Here is a 12,515-nt window from a genome sequence, read left to right on the forward strand (position 1 = left end):
CAAACAACAAAAAAAAACACCACAGGATCTAAAATGTTAAAGAAATAGAAGGCACAAGAAATGAAACCTGTTTTCTATGAAACATTACTTTTATAAGCAACAGGACCCACTACGCATATGGAATTAGATACTTTAGCAAGYAGAGTTTTCTTATTTTTTCCTTCAAATTCTAAATAAATTTATCTACATCAGTGTCTCCTACTGAAAACACAGCCCTAGAGATGGAAAAGTGAACAAAGGTTTCCTAATCTTACTAAGATTCACAGCACATGTGGTTCAAGCTTTATTCCGGAAGTGCTGTCCAAGGCTCTTAGATGCCTATTTTAGCACTCAGGCTAAAACTCTGGCATTAAAGGCCACCTAAACAATGACATCCTGGKTTTTTTTTGGTTGGAGGGATCATAGACTTGTCCTGTAGTCCTTCCAGGACTGTAGTGCCTGACTTTCCTGTAAAGCATCTGAACTGTGCCCAATATGTGTCCAAAAGGCCATTTGTATTCCTAGAAGTCTCTCATAAGCCAGAGCCAGCRTGATCAGTAGAAAACAGGGCTCAAGCCCGAGCTGGTTAAACTCCCTTTCACCCAAAGGAACATGCATAGGAACATCTTCAACTCCACCAATTTGATCTACTTTTATTTAAAGCAATTGCTTCTGCGCTATCAAGCAGTCAGACCGGGAGGATTGGGGATACCCAGGGCTGATCACACAACTGTAAGGTATCTTTCAGGGAGTGGGCATTCTGTCAGATGTTCATAGTAATTGTGTAGCATGTCATGCTGTAGCATGTCATGAGCTCTGAGTACATGTTGATACAAAATCTAGTTTGCTTAAAAAAAAAAAAAAAAGTAATAATGTAATAATGCTGGCAAATGTAGCTACTTTGGTCTTCATGCCTTCAGTCCATGGCCCCTTCACCAGATATCTTGAGAGGTATTCAAATGCTTAAGCATAGGTGTCGAGCCCTCTCTTAGGTGCCACACAGTGCCTGAAACATCCAACTGGGCTAGTAAGTATCTTACAACACCTATGGAAGAGCAGCTACAGCCTTTTGAAGCACAGAGGCAAGAATGCCATCTAAAAAATTGCTTCTGGGCTTGCCTGGGGACCTGAATCYCACCCTCCATATTGTCTCAGATCCTCCTTTCCTGTGTCAAGTRTAAGTTATCTGTTAGCAGCTCCCTCCTAAACACTCAGAATTCTCAGGAGGTGAACAGCCAGAGCAAAGCTCAGGCCAGGGACTCAGCTCCACTTCATCACTACAGTCAGGTTCAGGAGTCGGCAACACTACCTTCTGTTTACCTGATTCCTGCTGCCTCAGTTTGTTAAAAAATACCCAAGAAACACTCACTCTATGGACTGCCTCCTTCAGTGTTAAAGCAAAAGAACAGCTCAGCTGCCACCTCCTTGCAGTCTCCTTCTGCTTTCCCTGGTGTCTGACTCGCAGCAAGTACTCGCTGCTCTCGTGGTCTTAACCTTCTGTYTGTCCTTCACTCTAACACCATGAAGGGCTGCAGCTACTCTGCTGTGCCTCTAGCACAGCAAAATTAGAGCTTCAGGTATTGCCAATRGAGAGAGGCTGAGAAAGGAGCAGCACAGGTATTCCCATCCTTGCTCCCACCCTCGAGTCTGTTTCTTGGGATGAGACACYTGAGCTCATTCCAGGACACCAAAGGAGCCCTTCTCACGTGGGCAGAAGTCCTAYGGATACGATGCGGAATTTATTCTGCATCCTTAGGAAAGACTGCTTGTACCTGATGAAAATCAGAGAAATAGTAGAGAAGTTTTGTGGGTAATTTCAGTAGAATCTWTGATTTGGTAATACCAGAAATAACTAAATATGCCTGACACTTTATTAGGAACAGCTGGAGAGAGATGAAATAACTAATTTAGATTTATCTGGATCGTGATCTCTTGATAAATCACACAGTTTCATGATCAGTTGAGATGTATGGGGCTTATGTAGGCTRCCAAACAAGGACTGTAAAACACAGATCTGAGCTTTGCCTGAACAAAGTAATCTCTTCAGAGCTGCAGAAARTGTGAGGTGAGGGGAGGCTATGCAGTAGTGATGAGCATGTCCCACCTCCTGCTCCTGCTCCCAAGGAACAATGACAGGAGGAGGGGAAGGGACAAACAGCAGGACAGTTGGAGGAAGGAAAGGCAGGGTTGGGCACCCCAGATGTTAACATCTTATTCTTGTTTGTGAAATTTTGGAAGTGTTTAAATTGGGTGGGAAAGGAGAGGGAGGGAGGGTGAAAACCCAAGAAGTAGCTAAGAATGGACAAGGAGATTTACAGAAGATTAGGCAGAATGAAGTAACAATTTGAATCATTAGTAACCATTGTATACTCTTATTTCTACCACACTTATTTGTGGTAAGTTAAAAAAATGTCTATTTTTCTAGGAGAGGTCTCAAAAACAGCAGTTGCAATAAAATATTACATTGTCCGTTTTGAGCGGGACTTTTTGCTTGTGTTTTTAAATAAAAGGATGACTACAGCTACTGTACTTTGTCATTAAAGCTGAAAGCTTGTGCTTKCTTTTATATATGCAAGCCAAGCAAAGATATCAGAGCTTAACTTTGACAGGTAATTTGACATGGTGAGCATTGGTAGCGTAGTTTAGTGCTTTACACCAATCCAGCAAAATGGTTTGGCTGTTCCTGCCCACAGCTATTTCTGACTTTTATTCTCAGAAATTCTGTAATTGTCAGGAATGTACAGTAACTAAAATTTATGGTCTATTTACAGGTACAAGAGCAAATGGAAGGACTGATAACCTTAGCAGTGCCTTTACAGTAGAATGAAGCTCTGTTCTTTCTCAAATGCACACACCCAGCAGCCAGCCCTAAATATATTGATGCATTCACGTGTATGCACATAAGTATCCAGTGACACTAACAGCAGTGAACCAAGATAGTCTTTCAGAGTTTTTTCATTTGGGGAGGGGATGACCTTCAGAAAGACATCTAATTGTGATCCTGGTAGGCATTACAAGCCTTTTTATAAACTCTGAAATATTTCTGTTATTACCATCAGGAAATATAGCTTTGGTACTTGAAAAGCTTGTTATTTTAGATAAATATATTATTTTTTGTAACTTCCAAGCCTTTTCATGCTGGTAATGTGTTTGTAACTTCTTTGCATGCTAGTTACATTACAAGACTCAGAAGTATTAACCCTGGAGCAATGTGATTTCCACACATTTCATTGAACATGAGCCGTGCTTATGATGGGTGCCTTCAGGAGACAGGCACAAGGTCCACCCAGGAGAGAAGGTGTTGAGACAGGAACACCAACATAACTGCTCTGGAGCTCCTGCAGCAGCAGCTTCAGGGAGGCAGGTCCCACATGGGGCTGGACAGAGCWGGTGAGACCTTTTTGTGTCCTCAAGCCACTGACAGAAGCTGAGAGAGATATTCTCTGAAGTTTGCCTGAAGAAGCATTGAACTTGCATTGTCCAATATGAGGCATGATGGTAAGAGGTGGAGAAATTTGTCTGGAAGGCCATCAGCTGAGCCAGGCTTGCTCTATAAATCATTCTCTAGCTGCTAAAGGCCCCTGTGGCACCCAATATATGAAGAGATTGTCTCTGCTTTGTTCTCAGCTGAAAAAGAAGCAGCAAAGTGACTAAAGTAGAAAGCAGCAAGGATGAGAGGTGAGCCASTGTTGCCTGAAAGTGATAGAATAAAAAGGTAACGTGGAAAGAGCAGAGATTTCCTCCTGTTTGAGCAAGGGGGGAAATGGAACAAAATTTGGATGTGGTCAGAAGAGTCTCTAGCAAATGGAGCCTGGGAGTGATTCAGGATTCCTGAGCYTCCTCTATTGCCAGCTTCAAACACTGCTGGAAAAATGTGTCTCTTCTTGATTTATGCAGAAGTTGACAAATGTGCTGCTATTAACTAAAAAGGATCCAAAGAGCAAAATTCTGATGATGAACCTTATGGGTCACTGTAATGTTACATAATGGATTTTCTGAGGGGGTCAGTTTCTTTTTATAAAAAAAAAAACAACAACATTTTCCATTAACACTCCCTCTCTCCTCCCACTACTCCTTTTCCTGCTAGATTAATAGATGAATAAATCTGCAAAGTCAAACATTCACTAATATGTAAGTGCCAAGATGAATGTTACTTTTGCAGGAGAAGAAACCTCTGGTCGTGTTGCCACCTGCCCATGTACTTGAAGGCAGCTAGCTTAATTTTGCCCCTAACCATTGGAAAAGAGCTGTGGCCAGCCTTGTGTGATCCTTATGGGACATCATCTCTGCCAGAGAAATTCCTTGTGTACARGTCAATCATTAATCCATTCAAGAAAACAAGCAGAAATAAATAAAATATTTATAGCTCAATTGATCTCTCAGCTTCAGCTCTTTTTCTTTTTTCCTTCCACTTACCCCAGAATTGTCCTTGRATGAATCCAGCTACTCCAAATGCTCTTTGATAGATGTGCTTCARTCCTTAAAATATACTGGTCACATTTTCCCAAGTCACTTTCTGGAAGGGATAGCAAACAAAACCTCTTCTCTTTTAATTTCATCATGTTTTATTTATAGTAGATAAATACATATTTTGGCATCATGTTATGWATTTCTGAAAAGAGCAGCGTTAAAATGCATCATGAGATGGATGGCATCCATAGCTATGTGAGAGGGGGAACCTCTTTGTACCTTTGTGAATATACCAACTGGATTTATAAGTGTGAGCTACAAATCTTGTCAAGCGGGACTGCAGGCTCAAATAAACTTTCTGGTCTCTGATCTCAAATGGAATGTTTCAGCATGGCACTATGTGTTGTTAATTCATGAATAAATATTTAACAAAGAAAGACATAAATTGTGGGGCCCTGTTTCCTGCATAGAAGGACACTGCTCCAATCCAAAGTTTGCAAATCATCAAAGCAATTTTGGTTTAGCAGTTTGGTGTATCTACTCTGTGGGCAGCTTGGGGTTTTCAAYCTAGACTACAAGTATTTAAGTTAAATGTCTTCTGGGAAAGATTCAGCACATGCAATCCTCACTGAAGAGGGTGGGAAGAGATGAGCCCCTCAGAAGTGGGAATTAACAGTTTTAGGTAATGTTTCTTTATTATTCAATAAAGTTATAAATTATTTTTACTGACTGCTTTTGTGGATTTCCTTATTTTAATCCCAAAATGAAACTATCTGTTCCCAGATGTTTTATGCCTGTTTTCATCAACAAATTAATRAATTATCTGGAAATCTGAAAAAAGGTCATCAGTACTTAGAAATTAAGTGTTTTTATGATATAGCAAATGCTGTTCTCAGTTGAGGTTATTTTCAAAAGTAGCAAAAGAGAATGCATTAACATGTGAAGTGTTTGATTTGTTCTGTTCAAATGTGGATTTCCTCAAGAGAAATAGCCACATCCAAACCAGTTATGCATGTTCTTTTGATGGCCAGACATGAAGCCAGTTTGTGAAGCTGAGCATGAGATTCATCTCATCTTAAAACAGAAGCCTACATTTGGTGAAATGAAACTCATTTCATTGTTTAGACCRCCATTGATGGTGTTAGAAACTTAAATGTATCAGAAACAGATATAAATGGGTCCCATTCCTGCTGCCTTTAAATCATGCTGCCACAAAAGCAGTGGGATCTCGGGGCTTTCTGTTCTTATTTTTGTATAATAGAATGAATAAAGTGGTTCTGCAGTCCTGCTGAAAGAATGTAGAGAACAAAGATTTTCCTTCAATTTTTGTGGTGTGGACTTGTAGAAATACATTACATCTCTCCTAAATGCTCAGCTATTAGTCTTCAAAACTAGAAAGGTCTTTTCAATTGACTGTACACATCAAGAAAAATGACACTGCTTTTTGCAAGTCTTAGAATGAAATGGAAAATTCTAATTTTGGTAAAAAAATAAAAGAAACCTTACCTCATTTGCAGCCTTTAATTTGTTTAAGSTATTTTTTTAAGTGTAGACCTCAATTTTATTTGTTGATATCCTTAAATAGTTTGACTATGCAAATATATATAAGCTGGTTTATCTTGTAGAATAATTTATCTGTCTGAAACACCACTTGTGAGATATTAAAATTAATGCACTCATGCAATTTATATTAGCCAGATGAATCAGATTCTCTCAGTATTAATACTTTTTCTTCGCAGGGCCAAGGAAAACTCTAAGGAATCCTATCCAGGAATGCATCTATTTAGATGACATAAACATATGCATTCTGAGCACAACTGCTGTTTCTCTCTTACTGATAAAATCACCCGTTTCCATGCAGAAAACTCCCCTCCCTATTACAGGGGTTCCTTTTATTCTAGAAAAATTTAGAAATTATTCAAAGCCTTCTTGTTATTTATAAGTACACTAACTCTCTATACTCACCTGTTTATGCTTCTATTGGCACAGTMACACAATGACTAGACTCTAATTGATGTTCATGCCTATCATCTTTCTTTCCCCCTCATTTTACATTTATATTTTGTTTTCTCAACTGTGTTCCATTTTCTTCCTGAGGATGGCAGTTGTGTGAGGATTTTTGTTGTGTGAGCAGCTTTTAATCTTATTTTTAACAATAGGATTGTGTTTTCCTTTTATTTTCCAAATCTCATTTCAAGCACATCAAACAAATAGTAAAAAGTAAGCCTTTTTTTCCAAGTAGTATTTTTTACAGTGCCTGCACCCCTCAGTCATTGACTTCATAATCATTGTTAGCTTTGTGAATAGTATTAATCATTGTGACTTTCTTGTTTTCAGAGCTGAAAATAACCCAGCARTGCTCACTCTCACTGACTGTTAACTCAATGACTTCTTATCATTTGTGAAGAGTTCTCATTCATTGTTTGCTCTTCTCAGGTATAGGACTTTGGAATTAGGAGACAGTAGTCTCTACAGTTTGAAAATTCCAAGGCTGATTTAATATTAGCAGTATAAGGACTTTCAAGCATTTCCTTTCAGTCTGAAGTCCCTCACAATACCATGATCGATAGACAGATGCTAAAACCCCCCTAAAAAATATACAAACAAAAAAAATAGTTGGATTGTTCTGTATGAGTTTCTTGTTTGTGATGGGACTACATATTTGTGCATTTGTCAGAAATTTGGTCTGTAACGATGTGGCGTATCTTTGTTATCACTTATCTTTACCTCAGGAAAGTTGATTCTACTTTGTTCATGAAGTGCTGTCTCTTCCCACATTTTAGTCCCYGGATCTTTCCCTAAAAAAGTCTGGAAACGGACTGCAACTTTCTATTAAACTGAAATGCTCATCATGTTCTAATATTACTAACAAAGTTAATTTTTTTTTCAAAACTTTGCTGCTTCAGTTCTTCATTTCATCACTAGATTCCCCAGCAAGCAGGAAAAGGGAATCCTTTTTTTTTTTTTTAATCATTACTATTTTTATTTCTTTTTCTTTTATCTTAATAATTCTTCCAGTATTAGAAACTATCATTATATCTTCTGAGGAAAAAAAAAAATAGTTGTCTTCTGAATCTTGGCAAGGTTCTGTGGTCCCTGCTGTCGTAACAGCACAATGACAGCTGCCCATGACACCCCTTCCCCAGTGAGACCTGTCAGCCCACTTACTCACCTTTTTGCTTTTATACCTTTAGAGAAGCAGTGGGATTCTCTGTGTCAGTACAGCACTTTGCAGCATCTGGATATAGCTTGTTTCTAGGCATTTGCTTGCTTAGGCAAGAATAGTTATGCCTAAATTTAAATTCTCCCTCTGAATGCCAATYCATACCATGGATATGTTTTCACGCTACACCCACACTGAATTCTGCAGAAGAGTGGAGACRCTATCTGGGAAAAGCGTAATGAGCCAGCTGCTCTCAGCTAAATWGAGAAGCTGATGAGTGTTTTTTGCCACATACTATTTTGAGAATTAGGTTTTMGAGTAAGGAGTGTGACAGTACTGCCACAAATGTCAGTCCTGATGAGAGGTGTCTCTGTGGTCTGTCATTATTATCAGTCTCTGTGAAGCTCAGAACAGTAAAACTAATTTGTTATTTCCAAAAGAAATTTCTATCAGCCGGGGGGGAAAAACTCATTCAGATGTTTGCCAGCTGCTCATGTTCCCTTTGTTTTAGTGATGATAGAAATGTTAAGATTCTTCAGCCAAAATTTACGAAAAGCTTGATGCGTGAGGATGAGCATTTCAAGAATGGTCAGTTGAAATTTTAAAGTTTCCCTGATTAGGAACAGTATGGCTGTCCAAAAAGCATACAGGAACTCATCAGCATGGGAAGGGAAGGGAAGGGAAGGGAAGGGAAGGGAAGGGAAGGGAAGGGAAGGGAAGGGAAGGGAAGGGAAGGGGTATGCTGCATGTCCCTCCTGTCATCCTGATGCTGAGAGTGTAAGCCTTTAATGTGCACACTGTAGATATGCTCCACCAAAGAGAGGCTCAGGAGACAAACATTTAAACATTTAGACTTCATTTAAACAAGTGTGCTGGACAGAAGACATGGAAAGTAAATTTTACAGTCAGATAATGTCTTTTTCTCTCACTGGAAACTGTTCAACTGGAGTTTGGTGTGCTTTAACACCTAGGAGGAGCAGAATTCAATTGCAGCATGTTTTATATGTAGATTGTCCACAGTACCAGTGAACAATTCAGTTACCATCCCTTTCAATTCTCCATATTGGTTTCCTTAACCATGAATATGTAAGAAATTACCCTCTTCCCCAAGCTAGCYGTAGCATTAATAACACATTCAGTTGAACTGTGCTTTGAAAGTGCAAAATAGCTTTTATTTTTCTGGGGGGGGGGGGGGGAAATAGAAAATTAAGTAAAGGCAACCAGCTTCCATCAGCTCATGAGTATCAGAGGAAAATGTCATCTGGCTCATGTCAGTGTTTTCACACAGGATGTCTGTGCCATGAGCCATGGCACTTGTTAATTAGGAGTTTGATGATAAGCATAACTTACACTCTGAAATCTTCTGCAGGTTGTCAGTGTCTAAAATTCAAAATTTTCTAGAACAGGAATATTTCTGGGGACAGGAGAACAGAGAGGTCATACCTACATTTGTACTCTGTAGCTTTGGAATTTGCCTAGCATTTGGCTCTCTGTTGGTTACACAGATGATGACACACACTCGATTTCTGAAGTGGAAATKGAGAAAAAAATAACAGGAAGAACTATAAGGAATATCTTGTATTTATAAGCCCTGGGATCTCGGAATGAAAAGGGATGTGTGTGTAGGAATTGCTTGCAGAAGTGAGTCATCCTCTGAATCTCACATCTTAGCAAGTCTTCTGGGGCATTTGATTGTCACACCAAGAAATCACACACATGCTTTTTRTTTTCCAGGAATTCTTCACAGTTTTTGGAAAGCTTACAAAAGGGGGTGTATATAGACATGATATGAGAAACCACATGGATTCCCTAAAACATAAATAAACTTAATAACACATTTGAAATAATCTGTGCACTGTAGTGAGAGAAAAAAATTCTGAATCCTGACTGAGACTTTTAACTTTCTGTGTTTCCTGTATGTGATATTGCTGAGACAGAATTAACCAGCAGAGCACTTTGAAGCTGTTAAAACACTTCATTTTTAACCTTTGTCAATGTGCGTCTCTCAAGCAATGCCTTTGATATATCCTAAGTTTTGAGAAACGTTCTTCTCTAGCATAAATTCATGCACAAAACTCTAGGCGAACGGAATGCTCACACCTAATTTGCAGGCACCAGAAAGTCTGATAAAGAAAAAAATAACCTCTTTAATGCAGGGAAGATTCACATGTTCTATGATATGTAATCTGTTCCTCAAAGATTATTTTCTTAAAGAAAAATGTTCAGTTTTATTTGTCATCTCTAGCCCACAACTACACAGAAAATTAAATTTTGTAGGAGGTCTTCTTCTTTTTCTACCCTCCTTTTCTATTCTCTTCCTTCTGCTTCCCTCCTATCTAGATGTAAAATTTAGATTTCACCAAAACAGTTCTCTCTCAGATCTTTATTTCGAGAATGYAATTTCAGCATAATTTCTCATGGTCTATCTTGGAAGCAAAACATGACACRATCCATCCAATTCCTGTTCACAGGAGTGACCTGCTTGGGTTCATCCCTCATGGAAGAAAGACCCTGATTCCAGCTCTGGTCCACCAGCATGGATTATTATGAAAATGATCACTGTCTGTATGTTTTTTTTCCTCATTAATGCATCTTTAATTAATGCATCAATTTATTTAATGCATCATTTAATTAATGCATCAATTAATTAATGCATCTTGTCATAGAGTGTGCAAGCTGATAATTCCTACAAGGAATTCTGCCTTTCTGCACCCCTCACGATGCCCAGGCCCCTAATAAAACTAAGAGGAGAAAACCAAAGGTTCTGCATGAACTAATCATCTGCCCAGGCATTCTGTTAAGGTTGGCTATAGGTTCTAGCAGACATTCAACACTTAGGAAGAGAAATTTGTCCTCCACACTGCTAGGAYAGATAGAAACAAAGATGACTTAGAGAAGTTTGTTTAGTATAGGAAGAAAAGAACTTAGGAACTGTTTTCAAATACGCAACAGGATACCACAAAAAAAAAACCACAGAGTAAATTATTTTTTATATCTAAAGGAAGGTAACAACTAATGGACCTGTACGGCAGCTCTGAAGATGTAGATATAAAGGGGGAAAAAATCTAATTGCTAGCATGGGAAAGCACCAAAATAGATTACTAAAGGAGTTCCTATCATCGTTTTAAAAGTACAGTACATAAATATATGTCAGAAATGACACAGACATGCTCCTTAGGGATGGGACTGCAACGCCTTTCAGCATGTATTCCAGATCAGCTGTCTACAAGTCTACAAATAACTARGAATCAGCAWTRAACAGTCTGGAAAATRAGCTCTCTTACCACATTTYATGCCTGAATCATGGATAGATAATGGAACATTTTTAAAGACAGTGAAACATTTTCTTCCTGAGCAAGTTGTGCACAGAGTGYTTCCACAGCACCTAATTTAGTCTTTCATATGTCCATTGTATAAAAAAATGTTCCTCTGAATTTAAGATTAGGAAGTAAACTTTTGGACCAAAATTATCTGCTTATACAAATTGGCCTGGCTCCAGTTACACTCRTGCACTCATGCTGTGTTTTATTTACCATACCAGTGTCTAGCCTTTTGACTTAGAGTCTCGCCTTGACTTCCCTGGCCTTTGCATCAAGTCCTTGAGCAAGGCTGACTCTTAATTCGTAAGGTGCCACATCCACACAGACAAGTCAAAGCGCTTCAAGATGGCTTGAACTGTGGGAGCATTCATGGCTGTGTCTAATTAAGCAAATACAGGGAGCCAGAAAAAAACGGGCAAGAGCAGTTAAATCCAGGAAGAGGTCAACCCCATTGGTAATTAGCAGGACAATGGATCAAAGAGCTCCACTTAGCGCAGGAAATATTGAGCATCTCGTCCTTATAGCTGAATCTGATAAAACTTGGGTTATACATTTTCTACTAAATGAACCGGAGGCAGCTACAAACAGGAGGCTATTGTTTAACCTCTATGGGAATTTCTGTTGGCTTACTGCATGCTTGAAGGGCTACAGAAGAGCAGCCCTTATGCCACATACTGATGTAGGTCTAATGATCTCTTATCTTCACATTCACAGTGGTTACTCGAAAAGCAAAGAAAATGAAAGCCTTTCAAATAGCTTTTCCTCTAAAAAAGCTCCTGCCTCTGGGTTTTTGTGTGTTCAGTGGGTTTTTTTATGCTGTCTTTCTCTTCAGCTTGCAAATAAATATACCCAGTGCTTTATTTTAACAGGCTTCTTGTTCCAAAGGAGTACTTCACTGGTTTTATATAACACCCTTCAAAAACTTAATCAGAAAACTCTGTTAGACAGAAAAGGTCAGAAGTAAAAGTRAAAAGAGGAAAGGTCTTCAGAACCATTGTTACATTAATCCCTAAAAATTTCCTTTTAGCAAATACTCCACTACTCCAGGTTTGTCCCTACTGACACTGCAATTTCAGCTCTTTCCAACATCTTAATTAAGGGAATAACCCACAWGTTGTACCTGCTGGAGTCAGTCTGAACTGTGTAACCCTTTTAATTTATGCATTGAAGTAATAAAGAGAGATCAAAATGACAACCAAACATCCAGTGCTCAAAAAMAAATCCTTTACTTTGCAGATAGTTACAGTATTATATATTCCTCACTGCTGATTGTAGATGGGAAAATCTGCTTTTAGATTTCTCTCTGGAGATGCTGTTCAGTTAATCTTTACTGATGGCTGGGATATAAAATCTCCCCACTTATTTCAGAGTCAAAGGACAGGGATAGTTCTTCCCTGGATAAGTACAAATACCTAGCATTATCCTCCTTCTTTGACCTTTTCTGAGATGAGACTCTCTCTGTCCCTAGATTATAAAGAATAATGTTTTCTTTTTCTTTCAGACATAAACAACCTTTCATTATTGTCTCCAGTGTGTGTCTGGGATCAGGAGCCATCTGAAGTGGATCAGCCACAATCAGAACAGAAACTGCCTCCATCAGTGTCAAATCCACTGTAGAAGATCTGATTTTCTCTTGCTGCTCC

This window comes from Malurus melanocephalus, unplaced genomic scaffold (genome assembly GCF_030028575.1).
Source record: "Malurus melanocephalus ecotype Western Australia unplaced genomic scaffold, MMel_1.1 scaffold_292, whole genome shotgun sequence".
NCBI classification, from domain to species: domain Eukaryota; kingdom Metazoa; phylum Chordata; class Aves; order Passeriformes; family Maluridae; genus Malurus; species Malurus melanocephalus.